The following is a 26,420-nucleotide window of genomic DNA, read 5'->3' as shown; positions in this document are numbered from 1 at the left end:
TCGAGAGAGAAGAGAGAAGGGCAGAGAGAGAGAGAAGCTGGTACAACAACAAAAAAGCTGGATAAACTCAGCGGGTGCAGCAGCATCTATGGACCGAAGGAAAAGGGCAACGTTTTTCCGGGTGTCTTCCGGGTTTCGGTCAAAATTCAATTCACTCCATAGATGCTGCCGCACTAGCTGAGTTTATCCAGCTTTTTTAAAGTCTACCTTCGATTTCCAGCATCTGTAGTTCCTTCTTAAAGACAGAGACTGTGCACGGTAAGGGAATGTGGAGGGAGAGGGGGAAGAGTGTGGAGGGAGGGGGAGAGTGGGATGGGATGGGAGGGGGAGGGGAGGGGTGGGGGGGAGAGAGGGGAAATAGTGTGGGAAGAAAGAGGGGTGAGGGAGGGAGAGGGGGTGGGGTAAGCGGAGAGAAGTGGTAGAGTGGGGAGGGAGGGGTAGAGGGACTGGTGGAAGAGGGACAGAGTGGTAGGGGAAGGGGGCGGGGGAGAGAGGGAAGGGGATGGGGTAGAGAGGGAAGGTGGATGGGGGAGAGAGGGATGGGTGGGAGAGGGAGAGGGAGAGGGGGTGAGGAGAGGGAAAACATAGAAACATAGAAATTAAGTGCAGGAGTAGGCCATTCGGCCCTTCTAGCCTGCACCACCATTCAATATGATCATGGCTGATCATCCAACAGTATCCTGTACCTGCCTTCTCTCCATACCCCCTGATCCCTTTAGCCACAAGGGCCACATCTAACTCCCTCTTAAATATAGCCAATGAACTGACTTCAACTACCTTCTGTGGCAGAGGATTCCAGAGATTCACCACTCTCTGTGTGAATTTTATTTTTCTCATCTCTGTCTTAAAGAATTTCCCCCTTATCCTTAAACTGTGACCCCTTGTTCTGGTCTTCCCCAACATCCGGAACAATCTTCCTGCGTCTAGCCTGTCCAACCCCTTAAGAATTTTATACGTTTCTATAAGATACCCCCTTAATCTTCTAAAATCTAAAAGCGAGTGCAAGCCGAGTCTATCCAGTCTTTCTTCATATGAAAGTCCTGACATCCCATGAATCAGTCTGGTGAACCTTCTCTGTACTCCCTCTATGGCAACAATGTATTTGAGCATTGGGCATTGTGACATCACACGATGGAACGTTCACCATGGGCTGGGGTTCCTGCAAAGGCATATGTAAATTAATCCATTCCGATTGGACATATGTGAACATTAGGCATTGTGACATCACACGATGGAACGTTCATCAGGGGCTGGGGCTGGGGCTGTTTCTATGGGTGGGAAGCCAGTTTATTTTTGAAATATTGGGTTGGGGGGGTGGGGGGTTGGAAGGATTTGATTAAAAACATGTACTTAAACACGATGAAATGTAATGAGGAGCGGATACTTAGAAAGAAAATTGAAATCTCTACCGAAATGGAAAAGATGTCGGCGATTCTGCGTCTGGTTTCGGAGTTGCAGTGAATCAAAGGAAGAAATGCAGCCGGCAGCTGTACATGTAAATGGATCCATTCCGATTGGACATCTGCGAGCATTGGGCATTGTGATTGGACATCTGCGAGCATTGGGCATTGTGACATCACACGATGGAAACGAATCAAAAGGCAGAAAGGCAGCCGGACTTCGGGCACACAGTTTTTTTATAATAATAGATAGAAGATGTTAATCAAGTCAAATTGGAAGAACTTGCACCAACTTTGGTTATAGGTTTAAAAGGCAACAGTGTGAATTGCACCTCTGGCAATCAGCCCCCCTCACCTGTATCCACCTTTCACTTAACACCTTAACTCCACCTTAACTCCACTGGGTCCTAGTGCCGGTCAGCCCAGCCTTGCTAACCTCAGTGGCTGCTCCACTGACCCTCCCCCATGCCCCCCCAACCATGTCACCCCCGCTCTTCCCCACCCACATTACAGCCCTCTCTCCCCCCCACCCCTTGACCACCCACCACTACTCCAACACCCACAGCCCCCCCCCCCTCCCCCACACATCGCCCCGTCCCCAGTCCACCCACCTGCCTCTGGCCCCAACCCAACCCTGCCGGGTGTTCACCATCCCCCCCCCCGACCTCCCCCTCTCCCACACCCAACGGTCTGTCCTCAGCAGAGGTCTTACCTTTGTCCCCCTCCGTCCCCATCTCAATGAGTTCCGCGCCCACCATGACTTGGAGCGCTTCTACCGTCGTCTCCGCCTCACAGCGCACTTCCATGGGAAGGAGTCCTCGCCCCCCCAATGATGACCCTTTTTCCCATCTCCAACGCACCCCCTCCTCGTGGAACCCCCCACGTAAAGTCCCGGCTCTGGAACTCTTTATCCAGAACTGCCGCCGCGACGTCAACCGCCTCAACTTCTCCACTCCCTTGTCTCACTCTAATCTTTCCCCCTCTGAACGCACTGCCATTGAATCACTCCGCAAAAACCCAGATTGGGTCATCAAACCAGCCGACAAGGGAGGTGCCGTGGTAATCTGGCGCGTCGATCTCTACAAAGCTGAGGCCACGCGCCAACTCTCGGACACCTCCTCCTACTTACCCTTGGACCATGACCCCACTGACGAGCACCAGGCCACCATTTCTAGCACCATCACCGACTTCATCAATTCCCACGCCCTGCCCGACCAAGCTTCCAACTTCATCGTTGCCCAGCCCCGCACGGCCCGTTTTTACCTTCTCCCCAAAATCCACAAACCCGGCTCTCCCGACAGACCCATTGTCTCTGCATGTTCGTGCCCCACCGAACTCATCTCCACATACCTTGACTCCATCCTATCCCCCTTGGTCAAATCCCTTCCTACCTATGTTCTAGACACCTCAGACACTCTCCGCCGTCTCCACGCATTCCACTCTCTAGGCCCTCACCCCCTCATCTTCGCCATGGATGTCAAGTCACTATACACCTCCATCCACCACCAGGATGGCCTCAAAGCCCTCCGGTTCTTCCTCGACCAGAGGAGCAACCTATACCCAGCCACTGACACTCTCCTCCACTTAGCGGAGTTGGTCCTCACCCTCAACATCTTTACATTTGACTCCTCCCATTTCCTCCAAACACAAGACGTAGCTATGGGCACACGCATGGGCCCCAGCTACGCCTGCCTCTTTGTCGGGTACGTTGAACAATCCTTGTTCAATACGTACCAGGGCCCCATCCCCGACCTCTATCTCCGTTACATTGACGACTGCTTTGGGGCAACCTCCTGCACCTACACACAACTGACTGACTTCATCCACTTCACCACCAACTTCCACCCGGCACTCCAATACACCTGGACCATTTCCGACACTTCCCTACCATTCCTTGACCTCACCATCTCCATCGCAGGGGACAGACTCCTGACCAACATACATTACAAACCCACTGACTCACATGGCTATCTGGACTACACGTCTTCCCACCCTGCACCCTGAAAAGACTCCATCCCCTACTCCCAATTCCTCCGCCTACGCCGCATCTGTTCCCAGGATGAGACATTCCATACCAGGGCATCAGAAATGTCCTCGTTCTTCAGGGAACGGGGATTCCCCTCCGCCACCATAGATGAAGCTCACAACAGGGTCTCATCCATACCCCGTAACACTGCTCTCTCTCCCCATCCCCGCACTCGCAACAAGGGCAGAGTCCCTCTGGTCCTCACCTTTCACCCCACCAGCCGGCAAATACAACACATAATCCTCCGCCATTTCCGCCACCTCCAACGTGACCCCACCACTCGCCACATCTTCCCATCTCCCCCCATGTCTGCCTTCCGCAAAGACCGCTCCCTCCGCAACTCCCTTGTCAATTCTTCCCTTCCCTCCCGTACCACCCCCTCCCCGGGTACTTTCCGTTGCAACCGCAAGAAATGCAACACCTGTCCCTTCACCTTCCCCCTCGACTCCATTCAAGGACCCAAGCAATCGTTGCAGGTGCGACAAAGGTTCACCTGCATCTCCTCCAACTTCATCTACTGCATCCGCTGCTCTAGGTGTCAGCTGATTTACATCGGGGAGACTAAGCGTAGGTTGGGCGATCGTTTCGCCAAACACCTCCGCTCAATCCGCAATAACCAACCTGACCTCCCGGTGGCTCAGCACTTCAACTCCCCCTCCCATTCCCAATCCGACCTCTCTGTCCTGGGTCTCCTGCATTGCCAGAGTGAGCAACAGCGGAAATTGGAGGAACAGCACCTTATATTCTGCCTGGGGACCTTGCGTCTGGATGGCATCAACATTGAATTCTCCCAATTTTGGTAGCCCTTGCTGTCTCCTCCCCTTCCTTAACCCTCTAGCTGTCTCCTCCCACCCTCCTATCCGCCCGCCCTCGGGCTCCTCCTCCTCCCCTTTTCCTTCCTTCTCCCCCCCCGACCCCCATCAGTCTGAAGAAGGGTTTTGGCCCGAAACATCGCCTATTTCCTTCGCTGCATAGATGCTGCTGCACCCGCTGAGTTTCTCCAGCAATTTTGTGTACCTTCCACCTTTCACTTTCCAGTTTTAGTCCTAGGTCACCTCTCTTTTCCAGCTTTCTCCTCCCCACTCCAATCAGTCTGAAGAACGCTCCCAACCCAGTACATAATTTGTCCACTCCTTCCACACAGATGCTGCCTGACTCACTGAGTTCCTCCAGCACTTTGCATTTTGCTCATTGTGAATTACATCACACACTATCTGAAATTTGATTCCTGTTCCTTCAGAATCTGGGTGGTGCCTTAATGTACTAGATTCTTATTTAAACGTAACAAATGCCTTTGGCTGTGAGTATCCAGATGGTTCCGTTTATAATGTGATCTTCAGATTTTGTGGATCAAGGTGGAGTGGTAAGTGTTAAATTGTTCAAACTATCTCTATATACTTTTTTTTAATGTAAGCAGATGCTATTTGTATTTCAATTAGTTTCAATTATTATAATCAATTTTTTGTGAGTTGCTGTATTTTTGATCTCTATAAATGTAATCCAGAAGAAGGAGGGGAATGAAAATCTCACAGTCAAACAAGATACAATTCTAATTTTGCTAAGCGTTATTTGACTGATGTGGTCACAACAGAAGCCTGTTTGTTGGGGTGCAATCTTGGAGGTCAGGGAAAGGTAGATAGATTGATCACCCAAGACTGTAAAGACTGCATTGATCACCCAAGGCTGTAAAGACTGCTGCTTTGCATTTCTTGCAGTGGAAAAGTCTGCGAGCCACTGCAGAGTGTAATGAAAAGCTATTGTTCCTTCTCAACTGAACTCAAAATCTGGCTCATCAAATGTTATTTCTCTAAAACTACTTTGCAAGAGCTATGTTAACTTACTGCTGGACAATCTCGACCACAGATACCACATTCCCCTTGTCGAAATAGAATTTTATTGTAGGCATTGATTTGCCTCATTATTTACCCAAGATCTGGATACAGGTTTACTTTCGAATATATATTGCACCCTGCTAGGTTGGTTTCCTTTGAAAGGAAAAAGCTGAAAATAGGAAATTACAGGGCAAGATGAAAGAAGAATTCAAGCCAAACCAGACCCAGGATATCACCAATAATGGTAAGTCTTAATTCTATATTTTATCATTTACAATCATGCATTCTAAAAAAATATATATGCTTTTGTTACAATATTGAGTTACAATATTGAGTTTCCTTTTTTCTCTTTTTTTTCTTTTCTTTCTAGGGTCTTATTTCCTTTCTTTACTTCCTTCTCTAATTCTTTTCCTAAGGGGCTTTCTTCTCCTAACACTTTCCTGCACCTTCACGATTCTTGCTTACTTTCCTTACTTCTTTTATTTCTATCTTTTTTAAAGCTGAAAAAATGAAGTGGTACAACATAATGTAATAAGATATATGTGATGTATTAATGTAATTTACTGTACTGCTAATAAAAAAAATAAAAAATAAATACATTCTTTGCAACTAGACAGCTGGAACCAAATTGGCAATTTTTTGTGTAGTTGTGGCGCCTTCATGCCCATGTTGGTTTTGCATATAGCCTGTCACTCGCCAGCAGCCTCACGAGAAGGTCCAGCCACAAGAGCTCAATAACAACTCCAAGGTCAGACATACAAATTGGCCTTATCTGCACACGGGTTATGATTAGTGAAAATGTAGGTAAAAGGGGCTTCTGGAATAAGTGAGACACGATGTGCTGTTTGTTTGATTTCTGTCGTGAGATTCAATAGATCCTACATACATGTCTTGCATGCAAAGCATTCTTAAAGATTAAATGTTCTTAAACTCATTCATACCCATTGCCATAAACAGCTTAAATAAAAAATGAACAATGGACAAATTAACCCTGACGCATTGTCACTTTACACGTATCCACAACTTTTATCTTGTCTATTTTTACAGTTTTTAATCTTTATATTTGCTTTTAAGATCGATACACACTGTGTGTGCTCGCAGAAATCTGTGTTGTATGACTGCTTATCAGTACATTGTCCTGTCTGTATGTTGAGCCACGTCAAAGAAGATTTTCTGTTACGACAGACAATAAAGTTTTCTGAATCTGAATCTGAATCTGAACTGACAAGGGATTGAGATATGGGAGCACATTGCCTTTTATTTCCAATTTCAATGTACTTAGTTATTAATGAGTCCACATGTAAACCATTCAGATTATGATCCATCTAATTTATTGAATTGACAAAATGTGACTTTCAGTAACAATTAGGTTTGTTTTTTATGGAAAAATCAAGAATAGATCTCAGTAATTACTTAACTATGTAAATAACAATGCAATGCATGTATTGTTCAAAAACCTATTTGCACGATTTGTTCAATGTCACTTAATTTCAAGTCAAGAATGTTTTACTGGCATGTATCCTGAAACGGACCAATGAAATTCTTGCTTGCAGCAGCACAACAGATATGTAAACATACTACTCTTTAAAACCCATAATAAATAACCAAATATGTTCTGTACTATCTATATATTACTAAAGCTCTCATCTTGTTTCTAATTTTCTATATTTGTACGTACCTATATTTACGTAAAACGGTACACCATAGCACTACAATTGTTGCTTCAACTTACTCACCATTGTCCTGTGATGTCACTTAAACATGTTTTGTTCACATTGATGGTATATTTTACAAGTTATTCACATTTTTAACTTTACAAAAACAAAATTGTTCTTCCCTCTTCCATCTGCACTGGCAGTTAGCAGCTATAACATCACAATGGGATTTACGGGATCTCATTTACATTTTTTTTAAATCCTTTTTTTTTTAAACGTCCGATCTGCAGTGTTCTAGCCCACAATAACATAACAATGGGATCTCATTTACATTTTAAAAAATGTTTTCAAAAACACAGCAGCTTCCACCTCACAATTATGTCAAGGGGGGTAGGGAGGGGAGAGGGGTTATGGAGGGAGGGAATGACTGAGGTTGGGGGAAAGGAGATGCAGAGGGAGGTGTGGGAGGTAGTGGGGGAGGGGAGGAGGAGAGGGGAAAGAAGAGTGAGGGTCAAGAGAAAGAGGAGACAGTGCTGGGGATGAGGGGGGATGGAGGAGGATGGGGATAGGAAGTGGGATGGCAAGGTGCTCTATGGGAGGGTTGCCGTGACTCGTGTCACAACAGGGATCTCTGGCATCACAACGGGAACACGTCAGCCACACCAGCGCAGTTGGGGGCTATGGGTGAGTGGTGGAATTTTGCGTTGGGGGAATTGGTTGCATTGGGAGAATGGGTTATTGGTGGAAACTGGTTGCGTTGGGGGAACGGGTGAGTGGTGGAATATTACGTTGGCGTAACGGGGCCCAATGGGTCAGGGAGGGAGAGAGCGGTTATGGAGGAAGGGAGGGACTGAGGGTAGGGAGTGCCTGAGGGTAGGGTAAAGTAGAGTGAGGGAGAGGTGAGGGATGGAGTGGAGGAAGGGAGGAGGAGAGGGGAGAGAAGAGGGAGAGTGAAGAAGAGGGGAAGGAGTGTTGAGGGATGAGGTGAAATGAGCTGCACCTGTGCAGTTGGGGGCTATGGGTGAGTGGTGGAATATTGTGTTGGGGAATGGGTTGCGTTGGAATGGGTGAGTGGTGGAAACGGGTTACGTTTCGGGAACGGGTGAGTGGTGGAATATTGCATTGGGTGAGTATATTACTAAAACTCTCATCTTGTTTCTATATTTCTATATTTGTGCGTACCTATATTTGCGCAAAAACGGTACACAATAGTGCTACAATTTTTGCACCACCTGACTCACCATTGTCCTGTGATCTCAATTAAATAAGTTTTGTTCAGATTTATGGTATATTTCTACAAGTTATTGACATTTAAAACTTTAAAAAATTACTTGCTCTGCCCATCACCAGTTTTCCACTCCACAATGACATCACAAGTCAAATTTCACTACACCAATTGGTATATGTGATAATAAATGTCCTTTGTATCCTTGTTGTTTGTTTGTACAATGGGACCTCATTACATATTGTCTGCTCCTCAGCAGTGTTCCACCCCACAATGACATCACAATGGGATCTTATTTACAAAAACTCAATTTTAAAAAACAGGTGACGAGTGGCGGAGCAAGGAGGGAGGACGTCACTGACAGTAGGGGAAAAGAGAGGGAGGGAGAGGTGATGGAGGGGAGGTGGAGAGGGGAATGAAGAGGGAGGGTGAAGAGTAGGGAAGGGAGTGCTGGAGAATGGGCAATGAAGGAGGATAGGGGTAGGAAGGGAGATGGTGAGGTAATGGAGGGGGGGGGAGCGAGAGGAGGGGACAGAGGGGCTGAGTGGAAGAAGCAAAGGAGGTGGGTGGGAGTGGGGAGAGGGAGTATAATGGAGGGGAATAGGGGAATGGAGAGGGAGAGTGAGTTGCGTTCACATTCATCTTATATTTTACAAGTTATTGCCACGTCAGCGCCATGGGTCAGTGGTGGAATATTGCATTGGGTACCAGGCCTCCTGTGTGACAGGGACCCAATCGGACCCACTTGGTCTAGTATCTATTAAAAATTCAACAGGCAAATAAATAGACAATAATAGAGCAAAAATAATGTCTGCAAGTCTATATAGCTCAAAGCCTATTTGGATGTTGTAGTGTTAAATAGGCTGATGGTTGTAGAGACGAAGCTGCTCCTGAACCTGGATGTTATAGTTTTCAGACTTCTATCCCCTCTTCCCAAAGGCAGGAGTGAAATTATAACATTTCCAGGCTAGTGTGGGTCTCTGATGAAGTTGGCTGCCTTTTTGAGGCAGCAACTCATTTAAATCCCTTCATGGATGGTGGGGAGGTCAGTGTCCATGTGGGGCTGGGCTATATTCAACACTTTTTGCAATCTTCTTCAATCCTGGGCACTCGAGTTGCTGAACCATGGCCAGGACATGATGCAACCAGTCAGTATGCTTTCTACTGTATACCTGTAGAAGTTCAAGAGAGTATTAGTTGACATACCAAATCACCTCAATCTTCTAAGCAAGTTGGCATTCTTTATGATTGCATCAATGTGCTGAGTCCAGGACAAAAATTCAGAGATGTGCATGCCCAGGAATTTGAAGCTTTTGACTCTCTCCACCACTATCCCATCGATGAAGACAGGTTTGTGGATCCTCGTTCTTCCTCTTTCCAAGTCCACAATTAATTCCCTGGTCTCACTGACTTGAGAGCCAGGTTGTTGTTCTGGCACCATTTGATCAGTCAATCGATCTCCCTCCTATAATCCGACTCATTGCCATCCATAATTCGTCCAACAACGGTGGTGTTATGTAAACTTGAGGATGGAGTTCGAACTGTGTCCGACTACACAGTCGTGACTATAGATTGATCAGAGCAGGATCTGAGCAGGTTGTGGTCTATTGATGAGGAAGTGAAGCATCCAGTTACAGAGGGACTTGCATGGATCCAGTTCCATGAGCTGGGTAATCACCTTGGAGGGGATGATATTATTGAACGCCAAGCTGTAGTCTATGAACAACAGCCTGATGGATTATGTTTTTATTGTCCAAGTGTTCCAGTGCAGATTGGAAACCCAATGAGATCACATCCTCCGTTGATCTTTTTTGGCAGAAGGCAAATTGTAATGGGCCCAGGTCCTTGTTGAGGAAGGAGTTGATGTGCACCATAACCAACCTCTCAAAGTACTTCATCACCACGGACTTTAATGTCACCGGTTGGTAGTCATTGAGGCACATCACCTTACTCTTCTTGGGCACCTGTATTATTGATGCCCTAGTAAAGCAGGTGGGAACCTCAGACCTCAGTAATGCGAGGTTGAGGATGTCCACAAAAACTCAAGCCAGTTGGTATGCACAGATTAAAAAAAAAAAAATATGACCAGGTATAACATCAGGTCTAGATGCTTTTTTCAGGGTTCCCCTCCTGAAAGATCTCCGATGTCAACCTCTGTGACTGAGATTGTAATACCATCGAGGGCTATGGGGGCCCAGGAAGGCACATCAGTGCTCCCCCTATCAAAGCATGCATAGAATGCATTGAGATCATCAGGGAGTGACGCTTCGCTATCGCTTGAGCTGCTTTCACCTTCTAGGAAGTGATGGCATACTAGCCCTGCCATAGCTGCCGAACACCTGCCTCAACCTCCAGCTGAGAGCGATAGTCCTTTTAGCCTTTCAGATGGCCTTATCAAGGTCATATCTGGACTTCTTGCATAGCCGCCAATCTTGAATGCCCGAGAACTGGTCCTTAGAAGAATGCAGATCTCCTGGTTCATCCAAGGCTATTGGTTGGGTAACACTCCATGGTTTTCAGGGGAACACACTCCTCCACACATTTTCTTATGAAATCAGTAACAACTGTGGCATATTCACACATGTCCATTGCTGAGTCCTTGAACATTGCCTAGTTTACTAACTCCAAGCTGTCCCGTAGTCACTCCTCTGCCTCCACTGAACAGCTCAGTGCAGTCCTCACCACTGAGGGCATGCACTTCAGTCGCTGCCTATATGCAGGAAGCAGATGTTCAGCCAAGTGGTTGGATTTCATAAAGTGAGGGTGAGGGATTGAGGGATAGGCATCGTTGATGGTAGTATAATAGTGATCAAGGGTATTTGCTCCTCTGGTGCTGCAGGACAAATGCTGGTGGTAGTTAGGGAGTGTTTTCTTCAGGTTGGCTTTGTTGAAATCCTTGGCTATGATGGTAAAGGCTTTGGGGAACGCTGACTGGTGTTTGTTGACCATGGTGTGCAGCTCCTCCAGTGCAAGATGGACATCTGTTTGGGGTGGGATGCAGACTGCAGTCATGATGATGGAGGTGAATTCCCTCAGGAGGTAGAAGTGATGACACTTCACCTCCAGGTGTGGGGAGCAAGAGTTGGACAAGACCACTACTACATCTGAGCACAACAAGGAGTTTACTACGAGGCCGAAACCACCACCTCTCCTTTTTCCTGATGCCTCAATTCTGTCTCTGCGATGGATGGATAAATCTTCAGGCTGGATAGCTGAGTCTGGGGTGCTGGGTGTGAGCCATGTCTGAAACAGAGCATCTCCCTCTGATTAAACAGCCTTGTTCTTAAATGCTCCACCTTATTTTCCATTGACTATGCATTAGCCAATAGAATGGTAGGGGGGGGGGGGGGGGGGGGGGGGGGGGGGGGGGAAATCACAGTCCCCTGAGCTGAGCTTCTGGCCGATTTGCCATCCTGCCCGTTCCAGACACAATGGAGGCCTCCATGGTGTTTCCTGGCACTGTACTCAATGTACCTGTGATTCACCATGAGATTGGGAATTCCCCTGCAGTTGGCAGTTCTGTTGCCCTTGGTATATCTCAACAGTGCTACCCCATTTAAATGGACAAGCAGCTTGTTAGTTACAACACTGGCATCTTGCAAACATCCAGAAGTTATACCCTCATTCAAAAATGTGCAGCCAATATACTTTACAAACATAATTATAGTAGATACAAATTCCATGCCAGCTCTTTGTAGAGCTATCAATCCAATCGCTTTCCCCTCTTTCTCACATAGCACTTAAAGGTATTTTTGCTGAAATACCATTCAATTTATTTTTGAAAGCCTGGAAAGATTCTGTATCCATTAGCCTTACAGATAGTATGCTGCAGATCTCTGCCTAAATAAATATTTCCCCATATACCCTCTCCATCTTTTACTGCCACATTAAACCCATGTCTCCTGTCTTTAAACTAAATTACTAATATCAATAAAGGACTTTGCATTTAACCACTGAGGTGGGAAACTTAAAAAGAGCATCAACCAAAGCAAATTTAATTGGCTTAACAGGACCATGTTTGACACTTACTATCAACCCACTGACTCCCTCAGCTAAACACAATATGCAGGAGGTACTCAACAGGTCAGGCAACGCCTGTGGAAGGAACAGGTGGACAATGTTTTGGATTGGAAGAAGGGTCCTAACACGAAACATCACATGTCCATTCCCTCCACAGATGCTGCCTGACCCACTGAGTTCCTCCAGCACTTGGTGTTTAGCATAAGATTCCAGCATCTGCAGTTCCTTATGACTCCCACAGCTACATAGATTTTAACCCCCCCCTCCCAGCTTCTTGTAAGGTTGACAACACTTTCCCCTAATTTCTCTGTCTCTGCCCCATCTTCTCGCAAGAGAACTTTGGATCTGTCTTCACTAAGGAAGACACAAACAATCTTCCAGATGTACTGGAGGACAGAGGATCTAAGGGGGTAAAGGAACTGAAAGAAATGTTTGTTAGGCAAGAAATAGTATTGGGTAGGCTAATGGGACTGAAGGATGATAAATCCCCTGGACCTGATGGTCTGCATCCCAGGGTCCTCGGGGAGGTGGCTCGAGAAATAGTGGACGCATTGGTGATCATTTTCCAATATTCAATAGATTCAGGATCAGTTCCTGTGGATTTGAGGATAGCTAATGTCATCCCACGTTTCAAGAAAGGAGTGAGAGAGAAAACGGGGAATTACAGACCAGTTAGCCTGACTGGTGGTGGGAAAGATGCTGGAGTCAATTATTAAAGAGGTAATAATGGGGCATTTGGATAGTAGTAAAAGGATTAGTGCAAGTCAACATGGATTTATGAAAGGGAAATCATGCTTGACTAATCTTCTGGAATTTTTTGAGGATGTGACAAGTAAAATGGATGAAGAGGTGCCAGTGGATGTAGTGTATCTAGACTTTCAGAAAGCCTTTGATAAAGTCCCACACGGGAGACTGGTGACTAAAATCAGAGCACATTGTATGTGTAGGGTGTTGACATGGATAGAAAATTGGTTGGCAGACCGGAAGCAAAGAGTAGGAGTGAATGGGTCCTTTTCAGAATGGCAGGCAGTGGCGAGTGGAGTGCCGCAAGGCTCGGCGTTGGGGCCGCAACTGTTAACCATATATATTAATGACTTGGAAGAGGGAATTAGGAGCAACACTAGCAAGTTTGCGGATGACAAAGCTGGGTGGCAGAGTGAGCTGTGAAGAGGATGTTAGGAGGTTGCAGGGTGACCTGGACAGGTTGAGTGAGTGGGCAGATGCGTGGCAGATGCAGTATAATATAGATAAATGTGAGGTTATCCACTTTGGTGGCAAAAACAAGGGGGCAGATTATTATCTCAATGGGTTAGGTTAGGTAAGGGGGAGGTGCAGCGAGATCCGGGTGTCCTTGTACACCGGTCACTGAAAGTTGGTGTGCAGGTACAGCAGACAGTGAAGAAAGCTAATGGAATGTTGGCCTTCATAACAAGAGGATTTCAGTATAGGAGTAAAGAGGTTCTTCTGCAGTTGTGTAGGGCTCTGGTGAGACCACATCTGGAGTATTGTGTACCGTTTTGGTCTCCTAATTTGAGGAAAGACAGCCTTGTGATTGAGGCAGTGCAGCGTAGGTTCACGAGATTGATCCCTGAGATGGCGGGACTGTCATATGAGGAAAGATTGAAAAGACTAGGCTTGTATTACGGACTTTTAAGACTAGGCAGAGGTCCAGGGAGCCGTTGGTGCGAGTGGAGGAGTACCTGCGCTGTAAGTATAAAATACATCGTGGGGCTTGCTTTCACAGAGGCCCAGGGAGCCATTGGTGTGAGGGGAGGAGTACCTGCGCTGTAAGTACACCAAAATCGGCAACGTTCCAGAGAAGGAGTCTGGTGGAAGCCTCTGATTGGTGGAAGAGGACCGGGTTTACATTTTTACATTTCTGCCTTCAGGTTAAGGATTCTGGAAGTTAAGGATTCTGGGAGTTGAGTGTACAGTATTTATTAGTAAAGTTTAAAGGATAAAGTTTTGTGTTTTTTAATATTTAATATAGAGTTAATTTGGGAGTAAGATATGTCAGTGGAGATTGGCCCCATGGTTTGCTCAGCCTGCAACATGCGGGAGATCAGGGATATGGCCGGTGTCCCTGGTGACTACATTTTCAGGAAGTTTGTACAGCTGCAGCTCCTGGCAGACCGCATTGAACGATTGGAACTGCGGCTGGATTCATACTGGAGCATCCACGATGCTGAGAAAGTCGTGGATAGCACGTACAGCGAGTTGGTCACACCGCAAGTTAAAGGTAAGAGGACAGAAGGGAACGGGTGGCCAATAGCCAGCCAAGCAGTAGGCAGGTAGTGCAGGGGTCCCCTGCAGTCATCTCCCTCCTAAACAGGTATACCACTTTGGATACTGTTGAGGGAGATGGCTCATCAGGGGAATGCAGCAGCAGCCAAGTTCACGGCACCATGGGTGGTTCTGCGGCACATGAGGGGGGGGGGGGGGGGGGGGGGGGGGGGGGGGGGGGAAGAGTGGAAGGGCAATAGTAATAGGGGATTCAATTGTCAGGGGAATAGATAGGCGTTTCTGCGGCCGCAAACGAGACTCCAGGATGGTATGTTGCCTCCCTGGTGCAAGGGCCAGGGAAGTCACTGAATGGCTGCAGAACATTCTGGAGGGGGAGGGTGAAGAGCCAGTTGTCATGGTGCACATTGGCACCAACGATATAGGTAAAAAAAGGGATGAGGTCCTACAAGATGAATTTAGGAACTAGGAGATAAACTTAAAAGTAGGACCTCAAAGGTAATAATCTCTGGATTACTACCAGTACCACGGGCCAGTCAGAGTAGAAATAGGAGGATATTGCAGATGAATACGTGGCTTGAAAAATGGTGCAAGGGGGAGGGATTCAAATTTTTAGGGCATTGGAACCAGTTCTGGGGGAGGTGGGACTAGTACAAACAGGACGGTCTGCACCTGCGCTGGAATGGAACCAATGTCCTTGGGGGGGTGTTTGCTACTGCTGTTGGGGAGGATTTAAACTAATGTGGCAGGGGGGTGGGTACAAGAGCAGAGAGGTAGGGGGGGGTGTAAAATGAGGGTAGAAGCAATAGGTAGCAAGGTGAAAAGTAAAAAGTGGCAGGCAGACAAAACCAGGGCAAAAATCACAAAGGGCCACTTTTCAACATAATTGTATAAGGGGTAAGAGCGTTGTAAAAACAAGCCTGAAGGCTTTGTGTCTCAATGCAAGGCGTATTCGTAATAAGGTGGATGAGTTGAACGTGCAGATAGCCATTAATGATTATGATATAGTTGGGATCACGGAGACATGGCTCCAGGGTGACCAAGGCTGGGAGCTGAACATCCAGGGATATTCAATATTCAGGAGGGATAGAAAGAAAGGAAAAGGAGGTGGGGTAGCGTTGCTGGTTAGAGAGGAGATTAACGCAATGGAAAGGAAGGACATTAGTTTTGAGGATGTGGAATCGGTATGGGTAGAGCTGCGAAACACTAAGGGGCAGAAAACGCTGGTGGGTGTTGTGTACAGGCCACCTAACAGTAGTAGTGAAGTTGGAGGTGGTATCAAACAGGAAATGCGTGCGACAAAGGCAAAACAGTTATAATGGGTGACTTCAATCTACATATAGATTGGGTGAATCGAATTGGCAGGGGGGCTGAGGAAGAGGATTTCTTGGAATGTATGCGGGATAGTTGTCTAAATCAACATGTAGAGGAACCAACGAGAGAGCAGGCTATTTTAGACTGGGTATTGAGTAATGAGGAAGGGTTAGTTAGCAGTCTTGTTGTACGTGCCCCCTTGGGCAAGAGTGACCATAATATGGTTGAGTTCTTCATTAGGATGGAGAGTGACATTGTTAATTCAGAAACAAGGGTTCTGAACTTAAAGAAAGGTAACTGTGAGGGTATGAGACGTGAATTGGCCAAGATTGACTGGCAATTAATTCTAAAAGGGTTGACGGTGGATATGCAATGGAAGACATTTAAAGACTGCATGGATGAACTACAAAAATTGTTCATCCCAGTTTGGCAAAAGAATAAATCCGGGAAGGTATTGCATCCATGGATAACAAGGGAAATCAGGGATAGTATCAAAGCGAAGGATGATGCGTACAAATTAGCCAGAAAAAGCAGCATACCAGAGGACTGGGCGAAATTCAGAGACCAGCAGAGGAGGACAAAGGCCTTAATTAGGAAAGGAAAAATAGATTATGAAAGAAAACTGGCAGGGAACATAAAAACTGACTGCAAAAGTTTTTTTAGATATGTGAAAAGAAACAGATTCGTTAAAACAAATGTAGGTCCCTTGCAGTCAGAAACAGGTGAGTTGATCATGGGGAATAAGGATATGGCGGACCAATTAAATAACTACTTTGGTTCCGTCTTCACTAAGGAAGACATAAATAATCTGCCAGAAGTAGCAGGGGACCGCGGGTCAAAGGAGTTGGAGGAATTGAGTGAAATCCAGGTTAGTCGGGAAGTGGTGTTGGGTAAATTGAATGGATTAAAGGCCGATAAATCCCCAGGGCTAGATAGGCTGCATCCCAGAGTACTTAAGGAAGTAGCTCCAGAAATAGTGGATGCATTAGTAATAATCTTTCAAAATTCTTTAGATTCTGGGGTAGTTCCTGAGGATTGGCGGGTAGCAAACGTAACCCCACTTTTTAAGAAGGGAGGGAGAGAGAAGAAAACAGGGCTTACAGACCAGTTAGTCTAACATCGGTAGTGGGGAAACTGCTAGTCAGTTATTAAAGATGGGATAGCAGCACATTTGGAAAGGGGTGAAATCATTGGACAAAATCAGCATGGATTTACGAAAGGTAAATCATGTCTGACGAATCATATAGAATTTTTCAAGGATGTAACTAGTAGCGTGGATAGGGGAGAACCAGTGGATATGGTGTATCTAGACTTCCAGAAGGCTTTCGACAAGGTCCCACATAAGAGATTAGCATACAAACTTAAAGCACACGGCATTGGGGGTTCAGTATTGATGTGGATAGAGAACTGGCTGGCAAACAGGAAGCAAAGTGTAGGAGTAAACAGGTCCTTTTTCACAATGGCGGGCAGTGACTAGTGGGCTACCGCAAGGCTCAGTGCTGGGACCCCAGCTATTTACAATATATATTAATGATCTGGATGAGGGAATTGAAGGCAATATCTCCAGGTTTGCGGATGACACTAAACTGGGGGGCAGTGTTAGCTGTGAGGAGGATGCTAGGAGACTGCAAGGTGACTTGGATAGGCTGGGTGAGTGGGCAAATGTTTGGCAGATGTAGTATAATGTGGATAAATGTGAGGTTTTCCATTTTGGTGGCAAAAACAGGAAAGCAGACTATTATCTAAATGGTGGCCGATTAGGAAAAGGGGAGATGCAACGAGACCTGGGTGTCATGGTACACCAGTCATTGAAAGTAGGCATGCAGGTGCAGCAGGCAGTGAAGAAAGCGAATGGTATGTTAGCTTTCATGGCAAAAGGATTTCAGTATAGGAGCAGGGTGGTTCTACTGCAGTTGTACAGGGTCTTGGTGAGCCCACACCTGGAGTATTGTGTACAGTTTTGGTCTCCAAATCTGAGGAAGGACATTATTGCCATAGAGGGAGTGCAGAGAATGTTCACCAGACTGATTCCTGGGCTGTCAGGACTGTCTTATGAAGAAAGACTGGATAGACTTGGTTTATAGTCTCTAGAATTTAGGAGATTGAGAGGGGATCTTATAGAAACTTATAGAATTCTTAAGGGGTTGGACAGGCTAGATGCAGGAACATTGTTCCCGATGTTGGGGAAGTCCAGGACAAGGGGTCACAGCTTAAGGATAAGGGGGAAATCCTTTAAAACCAAGATGAGAAAAACTTTTTTCACACAGAGAGTGGTGAATCTCTGGAACTCTCTGCCACAGAAGGTAGTTGAGGCCAGTTCATTGGCTATATTTAAGAGGGAGTTAGATGTGGCCCTTGTGGCTAAGTGGATCAGAGGGTATGGAGAGAAGGCAGGTACGGGATACTGAGTTGGATGATCAGCCATGACCATATTGAATGGCAGTGCAGGCTCGAAGGGCCGAATGGCCTACTCCTGCACCTAATTTCTATGTTTCTATGTATTCAATGGAGTTTAGAAGGATGAGGGGGAATCTTATAGACACATATAAAATTATAAAATGACTGGACAAGCTAGATGCAGGAAAAATGTTCCCAATGTTGGGCGAGTCCAGAACCAGGGGCCGCAGTCTTTGAATAAAGGGGAGGTCATTTAAGACTGAAGTGAGAAACAAACTTTTTCACCCAAAGAGTGGTGAATTTAAGGAATTCCCTGCCACAGAGGGTAGTGGAGGCCAAATCACCGGATGGATTTAAGAGAGAGTTAGATAGAGCTCCAGGGGCTAGTGGAGTCAAGGGATATGGGGAGAAGGCAGGCACGGGTTATTGATTGGGGACGATCAGCCATGATCACAATGAATGGTGGTGCTGGCTCGAAGGGCCGAATGGCCTCCTCCTGTTTTCTATTTTCTATGACATCTGAAATGTGTTCCTTTTTTAGGAAATATGGCTTCTCTTTTACTGTCGTTGATGGACTACATCTGCTCTCATCTCAATTCCCTCCAGATAGAATAGAGACAGTCTCTCTCATCCTCACCTTTAACCCTACTTGCCTCCACATCCAGCAGTTGATCTGTTGTCATTTCGAACAGGTGCAACAAGATCCAGCCGCATCTTTCCCTTCCCATCCTTCTCCACCATTTGCAGGGATCACTCACTCCGCAACTCTCTGGTCCATTCATCCATCCGCATCCAGTCTTCCCCAACCCTGACACTTCCCTCTGCAAGTGCAACATCTCCTCCTCTCTCACCACCATCCAGGGAGCTAAATATTCTTCCCAAGCACGGCAAATGCAAAGTTACAAAGGTTCATGTGCACCTTCTCCAAACCTCACCCTCTGCTTTAGGTGCCCCTAACGTGGCCTGCTGTAAGCATAATGCAAGACCACGGGCGATCATCCTGCAGAGCACCTGCTCTCTGTTTACACTGCCCCCGCCCCCCGAGTTCCTAGCGCTTGACATTATAATACTCCTTACCATTCCCATACTATCCTTTTTTAAAATATATTTTTTATCAGAAGCAATGTACAGTAGTATAAACCACGGCATATGACAAAATACATTTAATGTACATCTTCCATTTTAAATTTAACAAGGAAAAAATAGAACAAGAGAGAAAGAGAGAGCGTGAAAGAAATAGTGAATGTGTAAACCCCTAGACTACCAGATAGTGCAGTCCAGGAGTGAATGAGTAAAAGCCTATAGAAGAATAAGAAAACAAAAAAAAATAATAATAAAGAAAAAGAAAAAAGGGACCTTTACGTGTTGATGTACCTGCTTCATTTCTCACCACACCCACCACCCTGTCCGCGAATCGGTTTACTTCCAGAGTTGTGTTGCACCATACTATACTTGTAATGAATCAATGAAAGGAGACCACATCTTTAAAAATTGCTCTGATTTCCCTGCAAAGACGAGTCTCATATCTTCAAGATGTAGCGTCTCAGACATGCTTGTGATCCACATTTTAAGCCTCGGGGTGGATGCATTTTTCCAAAATTTAAGTATACGGTTTTTTGCCATTATCAGGCCGTAATTGAGGAAATGTCTTTGAAATATTGAAAGCTCAGAGCAGGCACCCTGTTGTTCCAAAAATAATCAATTCTGTATGGGGGTCCAGTTTTGTTTTTAATAATTTTGAGAAGATTTCAAAGATTTCTTTCCCAAATTTATGGAGTTTTATGCAAGAGGCGAAGGAGTGTGTTATAGTTGCTTCTTGAGATAAACATTTGTCGCAGATGGAAGATACATTTGGGAACATTTTTGAGTAATATAGTCTGTGTAGTATTTTAAATTAGATTAGAATATGTCTTACATTAATCGAACAATTATGTACATATAGAAGATATTTTTCCCATCTGTACTTGGGAATTTTTAAGCTTAATTCCTGTTCCCACTCTCTTCTAATTACAACTGACGATGGAATTTCTATATTTAGAATGATATTGTACAAGTATGATATTCAATTATTTGACTTCAATTCTATTCATACCTTCATCTAATATATCTGGCAACAGAGTTTGATATTCGTGGATATATGTTTTCAAATAATCTCGAATTTGAAGATATCTAAAATATTGATTACCTTTCAGACTGTATTTTTATTGTAATTTCTGAAATGATAAAAGGTTTCCCATTTCGTACAAATATCCAACCTTTTTAATTCCTAGTCTTTCCCAATGAATAAACGTTTTATTTATAATAGATAGTTTGAAAGACGGATTATTAGCTATTGGAGAAAGAAGAGATAGATTTCTTAGTTTAAGAGTAAATTTTACTTGTCTCCAAATTTGTAAAGTGCTATGAATAATCGGGTTTTTCTTGTATATTGTATTCTACAACTTTATTGGGGTGAGAAGGATCGCGCCTATGTTAAAAGGTGAACAATCCTCTCTCTCCATTACTAACCAATCTACCTGTTGACATGAATTATCCAGCCAGTGAATTACATTTTTAATATTCACCGCCCAGTAATAGTACAAGAAGTTGGGGAGAGCCAGTCCACCGATCTCATTGGGTTTACATAAATGCCGTCTATGAATTCTGTGTGATTTATAATCCCAAATAAAATTTGTAATGTGGGAATCAAGTTTAAAAAAAAAATTTAAGGTAGATATATCAGTATTGATTGAAATAAGTAGAGAATTTGTGGGCGAAAAATCATTTTTATGGCATTTATTCTGCCTATTAGATACATCGGAAGTGTTTTCCAGAATTGAGTCAGAGCGTTTAATTTAGTAACTAAAGGCAGGAAGTTTTCCAACACTATCCTGTCCATCCTCAACCTTCACCACTGCCAGGGTGATACCAAATGCAAACTAAAGAAACAACACCTCCTATTCCACCTGGGTAGTCTACAATCAAATAGTATGAACTTTGAATTTAAATCATTTAGCTACCTGTAACTCTCCCTGCCAAGGTGCTCCCCCTCTGCCTTCTGATCCATCTCTGGACACTTACTTGCTTGGAGAAGTTTGCACTGGGAAGCCCATCAAAGTTAAATCATCAATTGAGAATTCTGAACATATTTGATGACGTTTCTTATACAGAAAATAAAATGAACACCAGATATTTTAAGAAATTAACTTTTCCACAGGTTTCTCCAAAGTCGGCTATGACAATCCTGGATACCAAAAAGATGAGAAAACAGAAAAGATTCACCACAAAAAAAGAAAGTAAGAAATTGTCTTACAATTAAGTAATTAAGGACTTTTATTAATAGCCCCTGTAAAATTAATATATATATATATGTTTTAATTTGTGTTTCTCTACAGAGGAAAGGAAAACAAGGCAACTGGCTATTTTGAACTGGTTTGTTTCTTTTATTCTACCTTTCCTTTACAATATGGAATGAAAAATGTAAAGGAGCTTAGACGTGGTCCTTAGTCCTTCACTAAGTCTTTATTAAAACACTACATCTACACGTCCCAGCACTGACCACAACTGATCTACACACGTACTGGAACCAACAGGGGGAGGGTCCAAGGTTACACAAAAAAGCTGGAGAAACTCAGCGGGTGCAGCAGCATCTATGGAGCGAATGAAATAGGCAACGTTTCGGGCCGAAACCCTTCTTCAGACTGAAGAAGGGTTTCGGCCCGAAACGTTGCCTATTTCCTTCGCTCCATAGATGCTGCTGCACCCGCTGAGTTTCTCCAGCTTTTTTGTGTAACCTTCGATTCTCCAGCATCTGCAGTTCCTTCTTAAACAGGGGGAGGGTCCATGCAGATACTACAGTTATACTACATAAGGTGTGAGTGTCAAATGGTAATGAGGTAGCTACATATTTGGTTGCATGCATAACCATCTACATAAAGTAAATTCTGCTTGCCACACTCTGAGATAGGCCAGAGCACTATAGCAATTATTTTATGAGTTGCATTTTAATATTTTGGACAGACTGCCTCTATTGCTTCAATATAGGCAGCTGTTCAGTGCGGAACTGTTTCGGTTGGGCTAGACATTTTGCAGGGTTAAACATTGTGCTTATTAGGCTTCAGAGAATTGAATTAAATCTACTAGCTTACATGGTTAAATAGGGTGAAAGTGGAAATAAAAAGTAATGAATCAATGTTTGCTGTTAATATAAAGTTGCAAGGGGGAGTTAACTGTGAGGAAAATGCAAAGGTGCTGCAATTTTCAAGTAAATGGTACAAAAAAAACTGGCAGAAGAAGGAATGGAAGGAATATGAAATTATCACTGATTGGAAGAACAGAGAAAAACTAATTTTATAAAATGTCGTAGACAACAAGCAATTTGAATATCCTCGTACTTATTACAAACGACAATATGCAGTTGCACAAAGTATTTTGAAAAGAGAATAATGAGTATAGAAGTTGGGATGTAATGTTAAAATTGTACAAGGCATTGGTGAGGCCAATTCTGGAGTATGGTGTACAATTTGGTCGCCTAATTATAGGAAGGATGTCAACAAAATACAGAGAGTACAGAGGAGATTTACTAGAATGTTGCCTGGGTTTCAGCAACTAAGTTACAGAGAGAGGTTGAACAAGTTAGGGCTTTATTCTTTGGAGCGCAGAAGGTTAAGGGGGGACTTGATAGAGGTTTTTAAAATGATGAGAGGGATAGACAGAGTTGACGTGGAAAAGCTTTTCCCACTGAGAGTAGGGAAGATTCAAACAAGGGGACATGACTTGAGAATTAAGGGACTGGAGTTTAGGGGTAACATGAGGGGGAACTTCTTTACTCAGAGAGCGGTAGCTGTGTGGAATGAGCTTCCAGTGAAGGTGGTGGAGGCAGGTTCGTTTTTATCATTTAAAAATAAATTGGATAGTTATATGGATGGGAAGGGAATGGAGGGTTATGGTCTGAGCGCAGGTATATGGGACTAGGGGAGATTATGTGTTCGGCACGGACTAGAAGGGTTGAGATGGCCTGTTTCCGTGTTGTAATTGTTATATGGTTATATATGGTTAATAGTATATTATTCTACACTGACAGGTGGTTGGTTTAAAAGAGTTGGGAGATTAAATCTAATGCCCATCGTGAACAGTGGATGGGACTACATGGCTTGCCATACATGCATATACACTACACTGGGAATTATACCAGGCCACATTTAAATAATTGAGAAATGTCCTGTGTTTTTGACTCACAGAGTGATACAGTGTGGAAACAGGCCCTTTGACCCAATTTGCCCACACCGGCCAACATGTCCCAGCTGCACTAGTCCCACCTGCCGGCATTTGGGCCATATCCCTCCAAACCTGACCTGTCCATGTATCTATCTGCTTCTTAAAAGTTGAGATAGTCCCAGCCTCAGCTACCTCCTCTGGCAGCTTGTTCCATACACCCACCACCCTTTATATGAAAAGGTTACGTCTCAGATTCCTATTAAATATTTCCCATTCACTTTAAACCTATTGTATGTCCACTGGTCCTTGATTCACCTACTCTGGGCAAGAGACTCTGTGCATCGAGCCGATCTATTCCTCTCCTGATTTTATACACCTCTATAAGATCACCCCTCACCCCTCGTCCCAAATAAGAGATTAGTATGCAAACTTAAAGCACACAGTATTGGGGGTTCAGTATTGATATGGATAGAGAAAACTGGCTGGCAGACAGGAGCAAAGAGTAGAAGTAAACGGGTCCTTTTCAGAATGGCAGGCAGTGACTAGTGGGGTACCGCAAGGCTCAGTGCTGGGACACCAGCTATTTACAATATATTAATGATTTGGCCGAGGGAATTGAATGTAACATCTCCAAGTTTGCGGATGACACAAAGCTGGGGGGCAGTGTTAGCTGTGAGGAGGATGCTAGGAGTCTGCAGGGTTACTTGGATAGGTTGGGTGAGTGGGCAAATGCTTGGCAGATGCAGTATAATGTGGATAAATGTGAGGTTATCCACTTTGGTGGCAAAAGCAGGAAAGTAGACTATTATCTGAATGGCGGCCGATTAGGAAATGGGGAGATGCAACGAGACCTGGGTATCATGGTACACCAGTCATTGAAAGAAGGCATGCAGGTGCAGCAGGCAGTGAAGAAAGCAAATGGTATGTTAGCTTTCATAGCAAAAGGATTTGAGTATAGGAGCAGGGAGGTTCTACTGCAGTTGTACAGGGCCTTGGTGAGACTACACCTGGAGTATTGCGTACAGTTTTGGTCTCCTAATCTGAGGAAAGACATTCTTGTCATAGAGGGAGTGCAGAGAAGGTTCACCAGACTGATTCCTGGGATGGCAGGACTTTCATATGAAGAAAGACTGGATAGACTGAGCTTGTACTCGCTGGAATTTAGAAGATTAAGGGGGGATCTTATAGAAACTTATAAAATTCTTAAGGGGTTGGACAGGCTAGATGCAAGAAGATTGTTCCCGATGTTGGGGAAGTCCAGAACAAGGGGTCACAGTTTAAGGATAAGGGAGAAGTCTTTTGGGACTGAGATGAGAAAAAAAAAATTCACACAGAGAGTGGTGAATCTGTGGAATTCTCTGCCACATAATCTTTAGATTCTGGAGTAGTTCCTGAGGATTGGAGGGTAGCTAATGTAACCCCACTTTTTAAAAAGTGAGGGAAGAGAAAACAGGGAATTACAGACCAGTTAGTCTAACATCGGTAGTGGGGAAACTGCTAGTCAGTTATTAAAGATGTGATAGCAGCATATTTGGAAAGTGGTGAAATCATTGGACAAAGTCAGCATGGATTTATGAAAGGTAAGTCATGTCTGACGAACCTTATAGAATTTTTCGAGGATGTAACTAGTTGAGTGGATAAGGGAGTACCAGTGGATGTGTTATATCTGGACTTTCAGAAGGCTTTCGACAAGGTCCCACATAAGAGATTAGTATTCAAACTTAAAACACATGGTATTGGGGGTTCAGTATTGATGTGGATAGAGAACTGGCTCGCAAACAGGAAGTAAAGAGTAGGAGTAAACGGGTCCTTTTCAGAATGGCAGGGAGTGACTAGTAGGGTACCGCAAGGCTCAATGCTGGGACCCCAGCTATTTACAATATATATTAATGATTGGACGAGGGAATTGAATGCAACATCTACAAGTTTGCAGATGACACAAAGCTGGGGGGCAGTGTTAGTCGTGAGGAGGATGCTAGGAGGCTGCAAGGTGACTTGGATATGATGGGTGAGTGGGCAAATGCATGGCAGATGCAGTATAGTGCAGATAAATGTGAGGTTATCCACTTTGGTGTTAAAAACAGGAAAGTAGACTATTATCTAAATGGTGGCCGATTAGGAAAAGGGGAGATGCAACGAGACCTGGGTGTCATGGTACACCAGTCATTGAAAGTAGGCATGCAGGTGCAGCAGGCAGTGAAAAATGCGAATGGTATGTTAGCATTCATAACAAAAGGATTTGAGTATAGGAGCAGGGAGGTTCTACTGCACTTGTACCGGGTATTGGTGAGACCACACCTGGAGTATTGTGTACAGTTTTGGTCTCCAAATCTGAGGAAGGACATTATTGCCATAGAGGGAGTGCAGAGAATGTTCACCAGACTGATTCCTGGGATGTCAGGACTGTCTTATGAAGAAAGACTGGATAGACTTGGTTTATACTCTCTAGAATTTAGGAGATTGAGAGGGGATCTTATAGAAACTTACAAAATTCTTGAGGGGTTGGACAGGCTAGATGCAGGAACATTGTTCCCGATGTTGGGGAAGTCCAGGACAAGGGGTCACAGCTTAAGGATAAAGGGGAAATCCTTTAGGACCGAGATGAGAAAAACATTTTTCACACGGAGAGTGGTGAATCTCTGGAACTCTCTGCCACAGAAGGTAGTTGAGGCCAGTTCATTGGCTATATTTAAGAGGGAGTTAGATGTGGCCCCTGTGGCTAAAGGGATCAGGGGGTATGGAGAGAAGGCAGGTACGGGATACTGAGTTGGATGATCAGCCATGATCATATTGAATGGCGGTGCAGGCTCGAAGGGCCAAATGACCTACTCCTGCACCTATTTTCTATGTTTCTATGTTTCTATCCTCCTGCACTCCGGGTGATAGAGCCCCAGCCTACTCAACCTCTCCTTAAAGCTCAGACATTCTAGTCATGGCAACATCCTCGTAAACCTTTTCTATAGCTTTTCCAGCTTGACACCATCTTTCCCATTACATGGTGCCCCAAACTGAACACAATACTCTAAATGCGGTCTCACCAATGTCCTATACAACTGCAACATGAAAGTTATATATGAAGCAGTTGTTGGTCAGTGAAAACTGGAGGGAGGGCAG

This window comes from Leucoraja erinacea, chromosome 2 (genome assembly GCF_028641065.1).
Source record: "Leucoraja erinacea ecotype New England chromosome 2, Leri_hhj_1, whole genome shotgun sequence".
NCBI classification, from domain to species: domain Eukaryota; kingdom Metazoa; phylum Chordata; class Chondrichthyes; order Rajiformes; family Rajidae; genus Leucoraja; species Leucoraja erinaceus.
The sequence above is the reverse complement of the archived record's forward strand: the minus strand, read 5'-3'. Positions refer to the sequence as shown.